This window comes from Semicossyphus pulcher, unplaced genomic scaffold, assembly GCF_022749685.1.
Source record: "Semicossyphus pulcher isolate SPU_LCO1_2020_fin unplaced genomic scaffold, fSemPul1.0.p SCAF_12, whole genome shotgun sequence".
Lineage (NCBI taxonomy): Eukaryota > Metazoa > Chordata > Actinopteri > Labriformes > Labridae > Semicossyphus > Semicossyphus pulcher.
The window spans coordinates 21,459,755-21,468,715 of record NW_027211626.1 but is presented as its reverse complement, the minus strand read 5'-3'; positions in this window follow the sequence as shown (position 1 = coordinate 21,468,715).

The following is an 8,961-nucleotide window of genomic DNA, read 5'->3' as shown; positions in this document are numbered from 1 at the left end:
TGACCAGAGAATAAATGATCATGTCAGTGCCCTGCATTATAACCTGCTGTCTCCATCCTCCTTATTTGAATTCTGTCCAAATAGTGATTTCATTTCTTGGCGAGATGTCACTTGAAGTTGTGGACAGTGGCAAGGGGATTGCAAAAAAGTATCTAATCGATAGACAATGATTTCACCCCCCCAAATTTGTTATGACAGACGCACGGAGGATGAGGTGGATGGATGAGACAACGCAATAGTTGACTGTAACAAAGGAGCCGGATGTTTATTTCCTGTTTCCTGGCCACATGACCCTCCCCCATCCCAACTTCATCCCATTCACCTTGCTAAACTCCGCTTCCACCTCCATGAGTTCCAGAGAGTACCCTTTGACATGCACACCCAGCGTAGACACCTGTCTCTTTCCTGTTCCAGGGAACTTACACCAGTAGAGTTCGCCTTTGCCTTTTTCCAGTACTGTGACACCATTTGCACCATCTTCCCTGACCATAGGGAAGACAGAGCTCTCTATACACCATCTTGGACCTAGCCCTTTGGGTCAAGGGTGCCTTTTTTGTACTCTTACCATGTTCTTTTTGCTTTTCAGGTGGAATTGCATTGCGCCTCTAGAAGTTCAACCAGCGTACTTACTGAAATACCCTCAGATCTCTACTGCCATGTGTTTGCAGCACGCTCTTCCCTGTGTTGTGCGGAGCCCCTCCACATCCAGCCACCAGATGCGTGACTGTTGCCCCATTACCCCTTAGTGCAGGGGTCTCCAACCTTTTTTCATCCGAGAGCTACTTTGAAAAAATGAAAGAGGCCAAGAGCTACTTGCATTACATCGCTGTACATTGCATTGCTGGTGGCGCCCCATGTTGATTATTTTGTCAACCAAGACATTGGTACCACAGACGAGGCACACACACTTATCCTTCACATTTGTGAATACAAACTTGCTTTCCCATCCCCCGTGGAAATAGTATGTTTGTTGCTTTTTCTTGGCATGGCCACCTTCGTTGTCCATCATAACTATGGCCAAACAGGCTAATAGCACCGAACTCCTCACTTTAGCTCAATTAGCGTACAGCATAACTGACCCAATCTGTCGATGGAGATTGCTGCAAACTTGCCAGGAGCATCACCGTTTAATATTGTCAGCTGATAGCCTATCCTATTCTTTTGTATTGGAGGGGGTGGGACATGTATTTGATTTAATTGAAGTAAGAACTACCTGTTGGAGACCCCTGCCTTAGTGGCACCCCTTCTGTCTTTTCAAGTCCCAAGACTAAGTTGCTACTTCATACACACCTGTTCCTTCTGCTGCGGCTCACATGCCAGGTCCTGCTGCCTCCATAACCTGACTAGGCATGCACCTTAAAAACCCATGGCACCTTTAAACCCAGCATCAACAACCACATTCCCAGTCTGGACTTCCTCCTTGCATCACACAACCATCAAACATGCAATCAACCTCATCTGTCTCACTGGCCACACAGCCTGGTTAGAGCCTGGAACGGTTGTTATTTTGATGATGTTTATGTGTTTATCAGTGATGAGTGCAGCGTCAGGTTAATTGATTAAGACTGCAAGAGCATAGTTACCATCATTATTTCAAGACTCATAAGATTAGTCGTAAATTTTGGATTCAGGTATTGTATTCAGCTATGCTATAAACTGAAATTAACAAATTGTTATAGTGCATTTGAGGAAGGTTAAATAACAGTTTTCCTGGCTTGAGTCAGGAGTGTGTGATGCAAAAACTGTAGTGGAAAAATATGAACTAAGCAGAAAGACATTTGTTCTTCTTCTTTCCCTCTTTATTTGCTTCAACTGAAGGATTGACATTTATAAGGCCTGACTTTGATGTTCCCCAAAGGTGACACCAAAATGTAGCTTATAATGAATATGTGTGTATGCACTGCAGGGTGATATTTAATGCCATCAGTCTGTGTGTGCATGCGTCAGATTGAAAGTTTGTCTTATAACCTGTCTCACTACAACGTTTTATATTTAGGTGACAGTAATGATCAGTTTCAGATCAAACAGGACGAGAGAAGATCTGCAAACGCCTGATCATTTTCAGACTCAACATCCCAACAATAACCTAATGTAACATCATAGGATTGAGGTATGTTTAGGTAGGTTAACAAGGAAAGCGTGTTTAGGTTTAACTCAAGTGAACAGAATCCCCTTAGAAAACCGCGGAACTCTGCCGTTTCAGATGTCTGATTTTTACTCATTCAATCCCACACATGCACACAAACACCTTCAGCTTCAGCTACATCATTTAAACATACCATTGCTTCGTCTGTGTTATTGATTGCTGGATCTGGCAGTGAATCTTAAAGTGAATTTATAAGAATCCTTCTCAGGTGGGTTTAATGTCACACCTGTCACAGTAAAGACAAGAAAGGATTAAAACTTCTGTGAAACTCATTAATTTAAGTGATCTTTAATGGGATTCAACTTTCGAGCATCAAAGTGCTCTTTTGTTAAAAGATCTTTCTGTGCTTTCTAGATTAACTAACCTGAGAAGGATTGAATGTATGGTCATTTAAGGTCTTTTTTTTGTCTCACTCCTACACAGAAAATTGTTTGATTGAAATTATTTGATAAAGCTCTCTTAAAGATGGTATATAAAGGAGACATATCTGTTGGGTGAAATTCATGAAAGCACTTTAGAAACACTTCAGAATATCTGATTGCTGGTTTGTAACCTACAGGGACATCACAAAGCATTATATACTAACCCCGGATTCCACATTGCTCTGCTACTTCAGTATTTAGATTACGTGACATGCAGTGAACTGACACATTTAAGATTGGTTAGGCAGTCGTGAGAGTCAGACAGTTGTCATAGAAACGGCCCATCAAGATCTCAAGAAGAACAGTTAAAATACATTCACACAGTGTTTCATTCACTTCATCTCTGACCCATTAACATTTTGGTGCATGTGTCCATATCTATGAGAGATGTTATCGTCCTCTTTTTAAGAAAGTTTGCATTGCAGCAACAGACGTATTTTCAGTACGTATAGTTTATGAAACAATGACTAAGTTTGCACTATTAAAGGTGGAGTACTATGCTAATTTCAAGCTTAACTGTTCTCACACTTTTGCTCTGTGCAGGCCCTCATACAGCCTCTGCCTGAAGAAGAGAAACCCCGCCCCTACAAGCCCGCTGTCTTCTGATTGGCCAGCTCTCCGAAGCCTGCTGAGGGGCAGAACTTTGTGTGAGAGGCACGCCTCCTACCCTGTGGCCGTGTTACAGAGTTGTTGTTCACTTTTTTGATTTGAAATAAATGTCTGGTCACCAAACACCAAAGAAACACTTTCCTCAAGACATTCTGAACTAGTTTGACAAGCTAGTTCCTCCACAAAGTGAAGCATCTGGAGAAGTCTGTCTGAAACCTGGCGTTCACAGCAGCCTGCAGACTGAGACTTTTTTAGCAGGGGATTACTCCAACATACTTTTACCTACAGATTTGAAACTTCACCCACGTTTAGTCTGGACATCCAACATTGTAACATCATATATATGCCTTGAAATGGGAAACAGCATAATTCCCCCTCTTTAAGCTTCTGTTCACAAGAAATCTTCAGCTCCTCTTCAACTTTTTTTTGTCTCTTTAAGCTTGTAGTTCTGCTTTTAAAGCACATTTCCCGCTCAGTCTTAGCCTTCTCGTGGATCAAGCTGGCAGGGGGGTTCCACAAAATCAAACAGCCAAAGAACAATGTTAACAATTACCAAGTAAAGAAAGTGAAGAGCCTCATATTTCCCTTGGATATAGGTGGAGACCAAACCAGAGCAAGCAAAGTTAAGATTCGAATAACATTAGTAATATAGCCACAGAAACAACACTTATGTGGTTAGCTCTGCTTGTGAAAATAAGTGTCTGTTTTTAAACACATAAAAACATGATGACGTTCTTCTGAAGATGACCGACCCCGCAGTGGAAAAATTATATGTATAAAAAGCTCAGTATAAATAGATGAGTGTCCTCAGCATAGCAGTGGTATGAGATGCACTTATGTCTGTAGACAATAAGAAGGGCCCTATGGCTGAGGCAGGATAAGATATATTACATGTGCCTTGGATGATACATTTAAAAGGAAACCAAAGGCCACAGTCAGGACATGTTTTTCTCCCTCAAAGTTTTCAGAACAGAATTTGTTCATTTGCAAATAAAAGATAGAAAACACGCATCTCTAACTCAACAGTGATCATTATGGCTGAACAAGTAACATCCTTCTCATCATCAGCACGACGCCAACAGAGAACAGCTCTCCCTGGTTTAAATGGTCTTTCAATGACAGACATCTCTTTTCAATCTCATCCAATACTCTTCATTTCACCTTCCATGTATTGCCCTTTTGTCTCCCTAAAACACACATACGCACACACACACACACGCTCGAGGTTGTGGTTTGGTGTGATAATCATTGCAGTAATCACGGCGGAGGAGGCGATGGGGACGACGGAGCGCTGATTGCGGCCGCCTCTCAATGACCGTTGAAAAGTAGAGTGGATGCCTCTGTTTGCTGTCAAGGACTCAGAGTCATCATCAGCTCATCTCACACAAGAGAGACAAGATAGTGACCTGCCGGGGCTCTGTCAGGCTTTTAATCTTGTGGGAGACATTTAATGGTCTAGTTAAGACACGGAGACGAGATAGAGGAGAGGAGGTAAAGACGTGGCAGGTGTTGAGAGAAATCAAGCCTCAAGGAAACACGGACAGACCATGCAGAGGTATAAAAAAATCACTGTGCGTCTTAAATCTGCAGGGATATTAGCTCATTATCTGTTAATTACTGTATAGACTTAAGGTTTGTGAGTGTAACATTTACATCAGAACGTTTCATCTAATAGATAACCAGATCTTTGTAACCTTGAGTGTGTTTGTTTCTATAAAGCACCAGTAGGAGGCAACAGAGTCCCAGCTTCATATCTGCTCTCCAATGAATTGTGACATTTTTCAAACACAAAAGGACACTCTCAAACTCTCATTAGCCATGTTCCTTGTGTACACAAAGAATCTGTGACAAACACATAAATCATTCAGCAGATTAGCACAGAAACCCAAACGTTACACACACATACGCACACACTAGATCAGACCAGCGGTGTCTTCTGACAAAATCGTCACCACAGAAAAACAACAAAGTTTGAGTGTGCCTCTGAGCCAAAGCGCTGGCCACATCAGGTAGAGAGTGAACATAATATAGAATTGACAATACGATGTCTTGTACTTATTTTATCATCCATTGACTGTCAAGAGCTATAATGCACACATATGGTACCTGGAGCTCCTTCTACGTACCTGCCTATGCCTGGTGTTAAGCAGAGAGCTCTAACCATTCTGTTCTCATCCACTGGTCGTACTTGTACCAACAGAAATCCCTATAATTTGCATACAACCCCTGTAGTTGTGAGTGAAATTACAGGCCTTACCTGAGGCAAAGGGAGGTGACGAAAGTGGTGGAAGTGGTGGAAAGAACAATATAGTGTGCTTGGGGGATCTGGGTTGATGGATAGGTCACACAATGCAGGACTTTCATCCAGGAGAAGGTGGTCTCGTATAAAATGTAAACTTTCCTGCATAATACGTTTTGCAAGTGTGTACATGCAGACACAGGTTTGCAAATCCTTTCTGTGTTCTGATAGCAGTAGTGGAAGTGGGTTACAAAAACCACATTACTTTGGGGAATATGATATGGGGCACTGAATTTAAATATTTCAGTTTAAGTGAGAGTGTTTCACTGTCTATTGTGTAATTGTGTACATCTGGATCATATATGAATATATATATATATTGATTACACGGCTGTGGTAAGTACTTGATTCTGATTGGTTAATTACGGCATTCCGAGGTCTACTGTTTCTCCATAACAGACCGTTGTTATAAGGAACAGACCGTTGTTATAAAGAACAGACCGTTGCTAGGGATGCAGCTCTAATCACAGAATCTGGAGGACTTACTGTAATCATATCAACTCGCTAAAAAAAGTCTGGTAATTATGACATTGGTCTGTTTACAGAGGGAAAAACAGAGAGACAAAACAGCAATTGTCCAAAATCCAAGAATGATATCCAAATAAGCACCTCAGAGGTGCAAACTAAACTGTTGTTTACAGTACAATTCTCGTATGATAATGTAGTTTTCCCGTGACCTTGCAAATCCAGCTGCTTGGGCCAGCGCTCCTGTGGGATCCAGGCGTTAGCCTCTGCACATGGGGCGCATGATTTAAGCACACAGCTAAACCAGCACCCCCATCTGGATCATATTTTTTAGCAAAGTTCAGTTTTTTCCTACAGCTGCTCTGTCTCAACTTTGTTTGTTCATGGTTACTTTAGCAACAAATAACATTGACAGCCTACTAATTGTAGCAATTGTTGTATGCTATGTGTATTTGGCTAGCTTAGTTAGACATGGAGCTGTCTATTAGCTGACTCTGACCATTCTGGGAATTATTTGTGTTTAACTGAGGAGCTTAAATAAAGGAGAATATTGGATCTGAATCATTAGATCAACAAAATAACACAAATCCTAACAAATAACAGGTTTGGGGTTGTACTCTGAAACATAATTGTTAAATAAAAACACACCAAAGCGATGTAACAAATTGAAAGGGGATCCAAAAAAACACAATTTATTCCCACCTCCACTGATCAGCTTTTTACTAAATTGATGACTGACGCTTTTCACAGCCATGTTTTTTCCATTCAGATTGATGTTGCCTGGCTAAAAAAAAGGTGACATATTTGTTCCTGATTGACCCGGAGTGAGCAGAATGACATATTTGCTGTCATTGGCTTGTTTTTCAGAGCATCCTTCTCTCTCCAAGCAGGTTTTATTGGCAGTGTGCGCGAGGGAAACAGCTCTAAGATCTCCTCCAAGCTGAATGAGAAGGAGCTGGGCAGCCATGACAGGGTGTCGGCGGGGGGTTAAGCTGTGACCTAGATTTCTGCAGAGTCTTTGTCCTGGAGGAGAGAGAAGATTCTCCTCATTCATCTCGCTGAGGGCCGAGTTACTCACTTGTTATAAACGCAGAGACAGAGGGAGAGACAGAAATACACTTTGGCCAGTACAAAGATTTCTGAGTTCTTTCATGTGACAGTTCATGCATTATGGATTATTTGGTAAAAATATGCAAATGATCAGCACACTAGATATTTGTTTATACTGTATTTGTTTATCTCCAGTTTCAAACGAAGAAGATTATTTGCTGTAAAGGCCACAGGCTCAGCAGGAGTCCAAGCCACGTTCAGGTCCAGAGGTTCTGTCAGTATTGGTTTCCATGCAGAGTGATTCTTAAAATTACCACCTACCTTCCTCATTCTTACTTTACACTGAAATATTACCTTTTATTGTCTAGGGCTTTAGTTTTCAAAGAAATCTACCCTAGTGTAACATCAACTTTTAGATGTCTTTTGACCTGCAAATACTTAATTCAATGAACCCCACAAATAAAAATGATAAGCCATCACAGAAATGTTTTATATTTATATAAGTCTTTTGCAGTCATTACGTAGACAGAGCAGATAACAAACTAATACAGAGTGAGCAAGGACAGTACAGCACGTCATTCATTGGGTTCAATGTGGAAACATAAACTATTAGAATAAGAATTGTGTTTATAATGCACGCAGTCGGACAGTCTCGCGGCAGTTCCTAGTCATGAGAATATAATTAAAAAATGGTGTAAATATGCACATATTTGAATTTTTTAAGTGTCAGTATAGGCGCTAATTTCAAACTAAGGTATGTTAATTGAAAGTATAATTGGGCCAGCAAAGAGAACCTCCTTTCAAGTCAGAAGTACAACTGCTTCACATGGTGACAGCACAAGGTAAATGGAGTAGCCTTAAAGGACATTGTTCATGTTCCATTTGGAACCAAAAGTTAAAGTTGCCGAACATTTTAGTCCAAACCAAGATCTTTTTCTTTACTTAACCAAGACTTGTGATGCCTTAATCCAACAAAAGATTTAGGCTGCACACCTTCTAGGTTTGGAAAAACAAGTGGTGTTTTTGGTTAATATACAGTATACAAAGTATCATCACACCAACAGTAACAGAGGGACGTTGGGTCATATTATGCAGATCACGCAACTTATGTCAACTTAAATATACCCAAACTCTAGTCTCTTTAGTGTAAGTCCTGTATTTGTTTGAACCATCCATATCCCCCAGCCACCATAAGCTAACTGTTGCTCTTTATATTTGGTCACCTGACTTGCTTAAGGCTTCCATGTTACAGGCATTAAACAGACTCACAATTTGAATATATTACTTCAGAATTCATGCTGACTGAAATAAAAAAAAAAGAATATTGCTGTCCATGTATACAATTCTATATACTTAAGTTGTGTGACTATTTAATGAACTGCTGTGAGACTAGGTGTGGTATATGGTGTATAATGCACTCAAGCTTGTGCAGTTATGAAAATTAAAACATTAACACAAGCATTGAGTTATTAAAGTAATAATCTCGAAGATTTTCATTTAAATAAATGTCTGTTAAGTGGCGCCCAGTTAGTGACGTCCGTGTCCGTCAGCTAGCAGTGGTTGGTCTGCCAGAGAGGGTAGGCGGAGCTAAGCGGCTGCTTTTCCTGAGTCTGCAAGTGTTACAAGTAAAAAGTAATCTACTATGGCTGAACAAACAAAGAAAAGATCGATGACTACAGATACAACTTTTAAAAAAAAAGTGAGAATCAAAAGAAAAAGAAACAAATTCGACGCTCAGATGAAGGCAAACAGTCTAAAAAGGAAAGCAACCGTCAGCGAGGAAAATCAAGAGTTACAACTGGAGCCAACTGTGGACATCACACATGCAACACTGTCTGGATATCTTGAAGTGCAATTACTGCAATTACCGTTTATCGCCATAGGTGCCACCAAAGAGAACCAAACTGAAATCTGAGAGATTATCACTTTAACTATAAACTATTCTCATGCATTATTTTTCAATAACCATG